The sequence below is a fragment of the Cervus elaphus genome, chromosome 29, assembly GCF_910594005.1.
Source record: "Cervus elaphus chromosome 29, mCerEla1.1, whole genome shotgun sequence".
NCBI classification, from domain to species: domain Eukaryota; kingdom Metazoa; phylum Chordata; class Mammalia; order Artiodactyla; family Cervidae; genus Cervus; species Cervus elaphus.
The window spans coordinates 48,523,495-48,533,571 of NC_057843.1; the positions used below are offsets into that span (position 1 = coordinate 48,523,495).

General features: G+C 36.6%; 1 non-coding gene across 1 annotated transcript; it reads left to right on the forward strand.

The window, feature by feature from the left end:
* The first annotated feature begins 9,565 nt into the window (after nucleotides 1–9,565).
* Nucleotides 9,566–9,702, forward strand: LOC122686360. Its single transcript, XR_006338729.1, has one exon. It is a non-coding gene; the product is annotated as a small nucleolar RNA SNORA42/SNORA80 family (small nucleolar RNA).
* Nucleotides 9,703–10,077: the final 375 nt, after the last annotated feature.

Here is a 10,077-nt window from a genome sequence, read left to right on the forward strand (position 1 = left end):
TAGTCTCTGATCACTCCTCAACATCTGAGAACAATAGTGTACTCATCAGTAGGAAGAGATGTAAATTCTACTTCTTATGTTGCCATAGAAGTACAATTGTAGAGCATCCAGGGGGAAGTCTGCAATGAAGCCTAACGGAGCCCACCAGGGACCTCCAGTTCAAGGGAGAATCCACTGGTGCCCAGAGGCAGAGCTTTCATTCTCCACTGGAAGCTGAGTATGAGGATCTCTGGGACTGTTAAATGGTACTAAAATGTGACCTGAGCACTTAATACTTAGGACAAGTAGGAATTGTGGAACATATAGACCTTGTAAATTTGTAAGTAGGAGATGCTGCAAAGATCATGGTTTAAAATTCTAGGTTGCTCTATTCACAGTAGAAAAAGCAGATTAACCACCTTCAAATTTAATTTGCAATATGTCTGTAATCTTCCAGAAGCCCTAATTTAAAAATCTTCAATTCTCGCCCAATTACTAATTTAAGTACCTCTGTGTTCACAAACTCTGAATAGTTTATCTAAAAGGGAACCATGAACTTTTTACTTAAGAGAACAATAGAAAGGAAGCTTTGAAAGGGCTATACAGTACTCCAGATATTGCCCCCAAATACTGGTCTTCAAATACTGCAAAGAAATCCTCTACATAGAGCTTCCATGATACCAAACACTTAAAAAGGAGCCTTGTTTTGCCTCACTCTCTACCAAGGGTCAATTCTAGATAATCAACTCCCAGATTCCAAGTTTTATGTCCTTGTACAGTATAGCCAGTCTCCAACATCCCTCAGAGAAGCTCTGAAGAATACAATTTAAATGATCTAAATCAAAACAGAGAAAGTGTCATGTGGGGTGTTTTCACCCATCTCCCTGTCAGAAGGGGTGCATTAGCTTAGTTTTCATTTCTTTCAAGGCGTAAACACTCAGACTCCTGGGTTGGGTTCATCATTTCCCCTAGGCAGTTGCATATCCCACTATGAAAAACTCTGATTTAGGAACACAGTACTTTGGGTTATAAATATCTGCTCATTCATCTAAATCTCTAAAACTCTCTACCTTTTCTTCACTCCCATCCTAAACTGTAATCTTTGGGGGACCATCCCAGTTATCTATTGTTGTATAATGTGTTGTTGTCGTTGTCATTGTTGTTTAGTTGCTAAGTCATGTCCGACTGTTTTGTGACCTCATCGACTTAGCCCACCAGGCTCCTCTTTCCATAGGATTTCCCAAATGACAATACTGGAGTGGGATGCATTTCCTTCTCCAGGAAGGATCCAGGGGATCTTCCTAACCCAGGAATCAAACCCACGTCTCCTGCACTGGCAGGCAGATTTTTACCACTGAGCCACCTGGGAAGCCCCACTGTTGTATAACATTGGTGGTGTTGTTGCTCAGTCGCTAAGTCATGTCCGACTCTTTGCAACCCCAGTCTTCCTTGTTCTTTACTATCTCCGGGAGTTTGCTCAAGTTCATGTCCATCGAGTTGGTGATACTATCTACCCATCTCATCCTCTGCTACTTTCTTCTCCTTTTGCCTTCAACTTTCCCAGCATCAGGGTCTTTTCCAATGAGTCAGCTTTTCACATCAAGTGGCCAAAGTATTGGAGGTTCAGCTTTACCACCAGTCCTTCCAATGAATATTCTGGGTTGATTTCCTTTAGGACTGACTGGTTTGATCTCTTTGCTGTCCAAAGGACTCTCAAGAGTCTTCTCCAGCACCACAGTTTGAAATCATCCATTCTTTGGCACTCAGCCTTCTTTATGGTCCAACTCTCACATCCACACATGATAATAAACCACACCAAGATTTAGCAATTTAAGATAAGAACCATTTTATTGTCCCACAATGTCGCATGTTAGGAATTTGGACAGGACTCATCTAGGCAATTTTCTTCTTCTATGCGTCATTGTCTGAAGTCTTGCTAGATATCAACCAGTGCATGAACTAGTCTGGACAACCTAAGCTGGCCTCTCATTTGTCTGGTGTCTTGGAGGGGTTGACTGGAAGACTTGGTTCTGCTGATATCTCCCTCTGGAGAGCCTACAAATGACCTGTCTTCAGAGTGGTCTCAGAACGGCAGGACTTCTTCAAGGGTTTCTCAGGGCTCTCAAAATAGTTGTTCAAATGGGGACAAGGAGGGGCTGCATCGCTTGTTATGACTTACCATCAGAAGTCCCACACTACTAATTCTACCTTTGTATTTTCAAGTAAGTCACTAAGACCAGTCCAGGTTCAAGAGGAAGTCAGATGTTACCTCTCAAGGGTAGAAAACCAAAAAAATTATAGTCATGTTTAGTGTGCTTTAGGGACTTTCCTTCATTTATTGAATCCTTCTTATACTTAATTTTTTGAAACTCTTCCCACCCCACCTTAATGTGTGCTGGCCACTGTGCTAAACAATACAGATAGAGCAGTGAACACCTAAAAAGAGGAGACTTGCTCTCCTGTTGCTCCTCCTAACACCCTCTGCACGCCACACCGAGCACAATGCCTGGAACATTATAGACGACCGGTACATTTTTAAGGAACTCAACAGATAGGGTTGGAGAGTTGCAGGAATAGACAGCTCTTCCTTTCAGGACTGTTTAGCATGAGGTGACTGAGAGGGAATAAGGAAAAGCACTTTACCATTTTGACTCTTGCCAGGCAACTGTCAAATCTTCTTGTGTGCTTAATGAACATGTTCACATTGCCAGCCCAACTGAGTCCAAGCTAAGAGTTTGCCAGTCCAAATCTACCATACACTTTAGAGTAATGTATACCATAGAAAACATCTTTGTGCCTTACATTGAAGAAATAATATTTTGCATCCAAAATTACTTTTTCATTTTTCCAAGGCTTGGGTGCCTTTGTCTTACAGGTTAAATTTATAAGAGTTATGGAACCTTCCCTATTCAGTATCAAAAACTCACTAGAGTGTCAAGTGACAATGATAGTACCCTTATACATCTCTGAGAATAGGCTGTGCAGATATAACCTATCCAGGGTATTCTTGGATATTTTTTCATTTTATTTCTGTGAGACTTATCTTAGATTGACTTGGAGGGAATTATATACAGTATAGGGAATAACCTATCAGTATAGTTTCCTTTCATGGTTTTCTAATGGCATAATATATTTCAGTGTTCACGCATTCCCCAAAAGAAAATCAGTTGCTCCGACAGCATGAACTTAAGACATAATTTTAATGATAGATTGATTTCACAAGGGTTAGATGTAATGGTTAATATAATGTAAAGATGGTAAGCTTACAATAGTTTTCTTAAAAGTCACATCATCTTTACAAAAGATTGTTTTAAGCAAAACTCTGTTTCAAAGGAATTTACAAAGAGGAATCTTTCGTTGTTGTTATTACAGTAGTTTCTTTAATATAGGCAGTTTTTTGTCTATAATAAACTATCAACACAAAAGGGAATGTTCCCTTGTTAACATAATTTAAAGCAAGTTTGCAAATAATAAGGCATGCTGATAAAATCCAATAGTATACATACTTTTTAAAAGTTGCTAGTAAGTGTTGTCTGGGACAAGGGGTGTATCTTTTTTAATTTTTCTTTCTTCACAAAAACATATGATTCTAACAAAATGAATCCTTCTAAGAAAAAATTTTGGATTTAATTAATATCCCATGTAGTGATGTACCTTTCCAAGAGGAAATAATATTCTATTTTCTAAAAATTCTCCTTAGAGAATACAAAGAGAAAAATCTAGTGCTGAAAGCAAGCTCTGCAAAATTGCATGTTCAAAGAGCTTTGATTTGTAAAAGGGTAAGAACAAGATTGCTCCAGACCATTCACACTTGTAGTAAATCAAACTGCATATATATATATATATATACATATATATATATATATATTCTATTTAACAACTCCATTGCTCTTTTTATCATCTTTATGGAAATATTTTTACAGATGATTAATAAAGAACTTCAAAGAAGAAAAAGTGATTATTTTCAGAAGTGATGATTTACTAGAACCAAATATAATGAAAAAAATAATATTAATATAAATTATCAATTATAACCTCTATTTCTCTACCTCTGAAAAAAATGAAAGTAATATGACATTCTGTTCACTTCATTTCAGTTTTGTTTTATAAGTATGCGGTGACCTAGATGCCTCTCATTTAAATATTATGAATGATTAGATAATTCTCCCTAGAAATGTGATATGAATATCATACATGATAAGATAAAATAGAAAGAAATTTGGACTTTTTTGTAAGAAAGATTAAAATAAATGTTCATCTTTAGAAAGATACAAAGATTGATATCTTGTCATCCATAGACACTTTCTGAGAGAATCAATAAAGGATATTCATCAGCAGAGTGAAAAGTGAACACAAAGGATTAAATAAATGAATGAATAAATATATGTTCATTAAATAAATGAGCAACATATAATCACAGAACCTGCTAAAAATATGTTGGCAAATTCAATCATATGTTCATTAAGAGGAACAAATGTATTTAAAACTAAAACATTTACTCTTGTTTAAAATGTGGGGAAGTCTAAACAAATGGTATATTTTTCAATGGGTAGTTAAAACATGAAACATTTCTTATATTTTTCAGAAGAACAAAGATTTTTATAATTTGACCCTTGTTAGAAAATGTAATAGCAAATTGTGTAGTTAAAAATTTAGAGTAAACATTTAAATAAGAATGGTGTATGTGGTTGAATACCAATTATACAAAGTTTAAAAACAAAATAGTAAAATAGAGTACTATGGGCACACAAATATGAAATAAAATATAAAACACAGTCAAGAAGGATACATGCCGACTTCCTAATAGTGTTACCTACAGGAGAAAAGGGTATTTGGAGACAAGTTGAAAAACATCTAAAGTTTATATGGGAAAAGTTAAATTAATATTAGCTAATACTGGGTACAAAAGAGTTTGTCACATTCCTTCTCTGTGGTTTAGATTCAAAATAAAATTATGAAAATACTTCAATGGTTTGTATGTTTAACATCTCCACATTTGAAATGTATCAGATTTAACATCTCCACATTTGAAATGTATGTATCAGAAATAATTAAAAATACCTAAACTATTTTTTGAAAGAAAAATTTCATTCACAATCTATTTATTTACTCATTCAAGTATTTATACCTTATCTTGTTCAAAAGAAGAGCTGTTACATAAAAAATTTACATTTGACATATGAATAGCAAAAGACTATTGTTTTATAAAACAAATAATTGTAAATTATGTGGACTTTTATCCGTTTTGAGGGTACAATCAAAAAGAAGCCCTAACTGACAATTGCTTTATTATTGAAATGTTTAAGACATATTTAAGTAATTGAAAATAATGATGATATTACCATTATTAATATTAATATTATTCATTATAACTACTTATTCTTTTGAAGCAATTTCAATTTCATAGAGAAAGTAGAACAAGGATCACAGGTGCAATGCCTAAATTTCAGATTACATTAATAATACAGAGATAAGTTTATGGAGTCTTTTAAAATGTGGCCTTGTTTGTAGCTTCCTTAAATAACTCATCTTAAAGGCTAATTACATGATGGACTCTCTGACAGCATATAAGTTAAGCTTGAAATCACTGACATTTGCTTGAAACACACCTTTCATTCCGTGATTGAAGGAAGACCTGCATGTTCTATTAACAGATGTCAAGTGTGTCTGTGGTAAATGGCATTTTTTGTCTTAAAATTTTATTATATCCGTACCTTAATGCTATGAACGGTGAGAAGGAAGGGAACTCTCTTTGAAGAGATAGGTAAATTTGCCAATTTTAACTAATGACACTGAAGCCTTTAATATTTCTTTAGAAGCGGTTAGACATGCAAACTCTTTCTCCCTGTATAGTCTGTATCTTAGGAAACTAATCTGGATCAGTCCAATAACGGCTGTGACTCATTGCTGTGACACTAAAATGCACATTCTATTATTCACAGCCCTTTTTAAGAATGAATAAGAGTGTATTCGTTTTTTTCGACTATAGCTATGTCTATTGCGTTATGCCAGTCTAGTTGGAGAATATGATTTACTGAACAGTTCTGGGCTGGCAGAATCAATGGTTCATCACAATCTGCTTAGTCATGTCTGTTAAACAGTTTGTTTACTGGCATCCTCAAGACCTGGTCAATTAGAGATTTTTCAGTATGAGGGATCTACTTTTCCCATGGAAAAGAAAAAAAAAAATCTCATTAGACATGGTCTTTTAATTAAAAGCTATTAAGTACCAATTCCTTCTAACTGAAGCAATAATTTTCAGAAAAAGAAATCTTTATTAAGGGATGAGTTCTTACTCAGTCTGAAATGGAGCCAAATTCAGCCACTAATAATAAAAATCACTGTTAACTTCATTAAGGACCATTTACCTCCATGTTGTATTCTCAGTCAATGCTACTGGCTTGTTTTGTATTGCTGGCAACATTCATCACCCAGATTTTTTTAGTGTTTTTCACTGTTAGTCATTGCCCCCTCTCTTTTATTTTTCATCCAAAAACTAGTGGGATGTTTCTAGTGATTTTGCATTTCATTCCAATGTTCTAACTCAGCAGAAAGCAAGGCAGATCCACAATGGATTATTTAACTCAAACTGGGGGTGAAGACGGGAGGAAAGTTTAGATTCAAAGTAAAAGTGTGAAAATGCTTCAATGGCTTGTATGTTTAACATCTCCATTAATTACATCAACCTATTTCTGTGACTCCATTTCCTCCGTACAAGTGGCAGAGATAATACCAGACAGAAACTGGTATAAATCCCATGCAAATGATTTTTATTGAACGTGTACCGTGCACATTTAGGGACTGTATTCTACCTAAATAATGCAGGAGCATGCGATGCCTGCCAAATCCCACACAATGTTGAAACCCCAGTTAGTGTTTTATCTTTAAAGAGAGAGCTCTGCGTCCTTTTGGCAGCTGATGAGTTCAGATAGAAAACATGCCAACAGCGTGGACCGATGCATTATCACACGCACACCCCTGCCTCCTCATATGCCATAACATTGGCAAGCAGAGCCCAGAGCTCTTTAAGAACAAGAAGAAGCTCATAAATAATGGTTGAATCACACAAGGGATAATTAAATGAGACAACTGAATGCCAATGGACTCCCCAGCGGAAAATACTCTTCAGTGAGGAGCATTCCTGCCTCTTTTTTTTCTTTCTTTCTCAGTTTTAGTTTTGACTAGCAGTTCATTACTGTAGATACTTTTCAAATGGGAGTGTTTTAAAAAATTGTCAAACTCTGCAAAACATTTGGAGACATTTTCACATTTAGGAACATTTCTTCAGGACAAATAAACATATAGATATATGCATATCTTTCAATGTTTAAGCTTTAATCTCACCCTTCTAATGATATATACCTCTTTGACAAACCAACCGCAGATACACTCCTGAAAAGCGGAAGGAAAAAATTCTATAATGTGCAAAATCTCACTGAGTGTGTGTCCTAAAATGTGAGTAGAATTCATTCATTCTTTTTATTTAGGATAAATACACATCAATGTTATAGCTGCCTCCTCATTCTTAAAAAATGAGATTCACAATGAATTTCAATGTTTCTCCACCAACCTCCTCCGAATTCTTTTTCAGAAATGCTTAATGTTTCTGGCTTGACAGCTTTGTGCTCAAGGTTGACAGGATATTTTTAGTATCCCAAGTATTTTAAAGGCTTGGAAAAGTCTAGCTCTGGTTTTCTTGTTTATGAAATAACATTTAGCAGACAATTACAGTTGGTTTAATATGCATTCATTGCTGTCTGAGGGGGAAAAAATGCCTCCAGCTTTCTTGGCAAAATGAAGAGAAATATGCATTCTCTCACACTGAGGCTATTCAGAATTGGCCGTGCTTGCTTGCTGATCACTGAAGATTGTGTATCTTGCAATAGTAAAATGAGGAAGCTATAAGAAAGAGGTAAATCTAGCTTAGCTCTACTTCTTGATCAATACAAGGAGCCTGGGGTCCCAGCCCTGACCCATTTTAATTTAGTAGCAAGAAGATAATTCAGCATAGCAGTGCAAAGCTGCACCTCACTTTCAAGCAGGGCTCTAAAAAGTTAGTGAAAATCCACTTTGCCACTTCAGTCAGTCATTCAAGTGTTTATTTACCACCTATAATGTGGCAGGCCCTATAGTCACTTCTGGAGCTAAACATGTAAATGGAATGAAGCTTGTCACTGCCTTCTTGGTGATTTCTATCCCGCAAGGAAAACAGACATGACAAAATAATTAAAAGATCGAAGATATTGCTAACGGTATCACTTATAAAGTAGTCTAGCTTGAAGCATCCATCCATCCCTCATGAGCTCAGTCATGTTGACTCTTTGCAACCCCATGGGCTGTAGCCTGCCTGGATCCTCTGTCCATGGGATTTTCCAGACAAGAATACTGGAATGTGTTGCCATTTCCTCCTCCAGGGGATCTTCGGACCCAGGGATTAACCCCTCATCTCCTGTGTCTCCTGCATTGCAAGCAGATTCTTTACTGCTTGAGCCATCAAGGAAGCCCATGGAACATAAGTTAACTATGATGAAATATTAGACAAAACCAAAATTATATCAGCCTATTTAAAAAAGAAAAAAAAATGACTTTAAAAAATATATATTTAAATTTCTTAATAAACAAAAGAAAATCTGTGGATATTTTCTGAACTAAAGAAGGCTAAAGAGTAACTAAATGAGCCTAGGCTGCATCCTGTCCTAGGAGGTGAGTGAGCAAAAATAGCATAACTGAGAAGCTCAATCTTCCACTATCTGTATAGAAAAAAACCTAGGTCTTCCCTACTATGTCTTTCTTTCCTATGAGTCTCCTTTACTACTCACACAAAACACATTCTGGTTACCAGATGTGTAGAGGTTTTTCTCTATATCACCAAGAAATTCTCAGCTGCAAGCAGGGTGTCCAAGAATTCAACTCAATTCTGACACTATCTACCTAGAGATAACATCAGATCCCACAGGTTAAGGATTCACTCCTACAAGGCTGCTCCCACACTTCAAACACCAGACACAAATGTGTGGCTTCTGGCCATAAAAGAAGATTATAGACTGGGAGTTTCCAATGACCCCTTCCTTGAATTCAATTAATTTCTGAGAATGGCTCACAGAACTCAGGGAGACACTTACTTAGGTATACTAGTTTATTAGAATATGCGATAAAGGAATATAGATGAACAGCTGGATAAAGGAGATTTGTAGGGCAAAGTGTGTGGGAAAGGGGCAGAGGGTCCATGCCCTGTCCAGGTACACCACTCTCCCAATACCTGCATGTGTTCAACCATCCCAGAAACTCTCCAAACCCCATACTTCTGGGATTTTATAGAGGCCCATCATATAGGCATGATCGGTCATTAACTCCATTTTCAGCCCTTCTCCCTTCTCAAGAGATTGGAGAGTGGGGTTGAAAATCCCAAGCTTCTAATCATTGCTTGGTCTTTCCAGTTATTAACCGTCATCCAGGAGACCATCAAGAATCACCTCATTAAAACAAGACGGTCCTACAAACCAGGAGATTATAAGTGTTTCAGGAGCTCTGTGTTAGGAACAGAGATAAAAGATCAATATTGGAACTAGAGAGGCTCCTAGTGTTCGTATCACTTAGGAAATAATAAGGAGCTCTGTCCAAAAACAGGGAGCACATAGTGTCGCATGCCAGAGCAAACGCGGCCCCGAACCATTGCCTGGCCTCTGCCAGTAGGCTGCAGGCACTGAAGCGGGTTGCACAGTGGAAAAGAAAGAAAAAAAAAGGGGGGGAGCAGAAACCAATATATATTTTCTGTTATTTCATAAATAATAATTAAATAAAAGTAATTAATTTAATGTTAGCTTTACTGACTTTGATAAGTATATTTTGGTTATGAAAGAGAATATCTCTAAGGAAATACACTCTGAAGTATCTAGGAATAAAAAGCTATGATGTATGCAATTTACACTCAAGTGGTTCAGTTCAGTTCAGTCGTTCAGTCGTGTCTGACTCTTTGCAACCCCATGAACCGCAGCACGCCAGGCCTCCCTGGCCATCACCAACTCCCGGAGTTTACCCAAACTCATGTCCATTGAGTCGGTGATGCCATCCAACCATCTCATCCTCTGTCATCCCCTT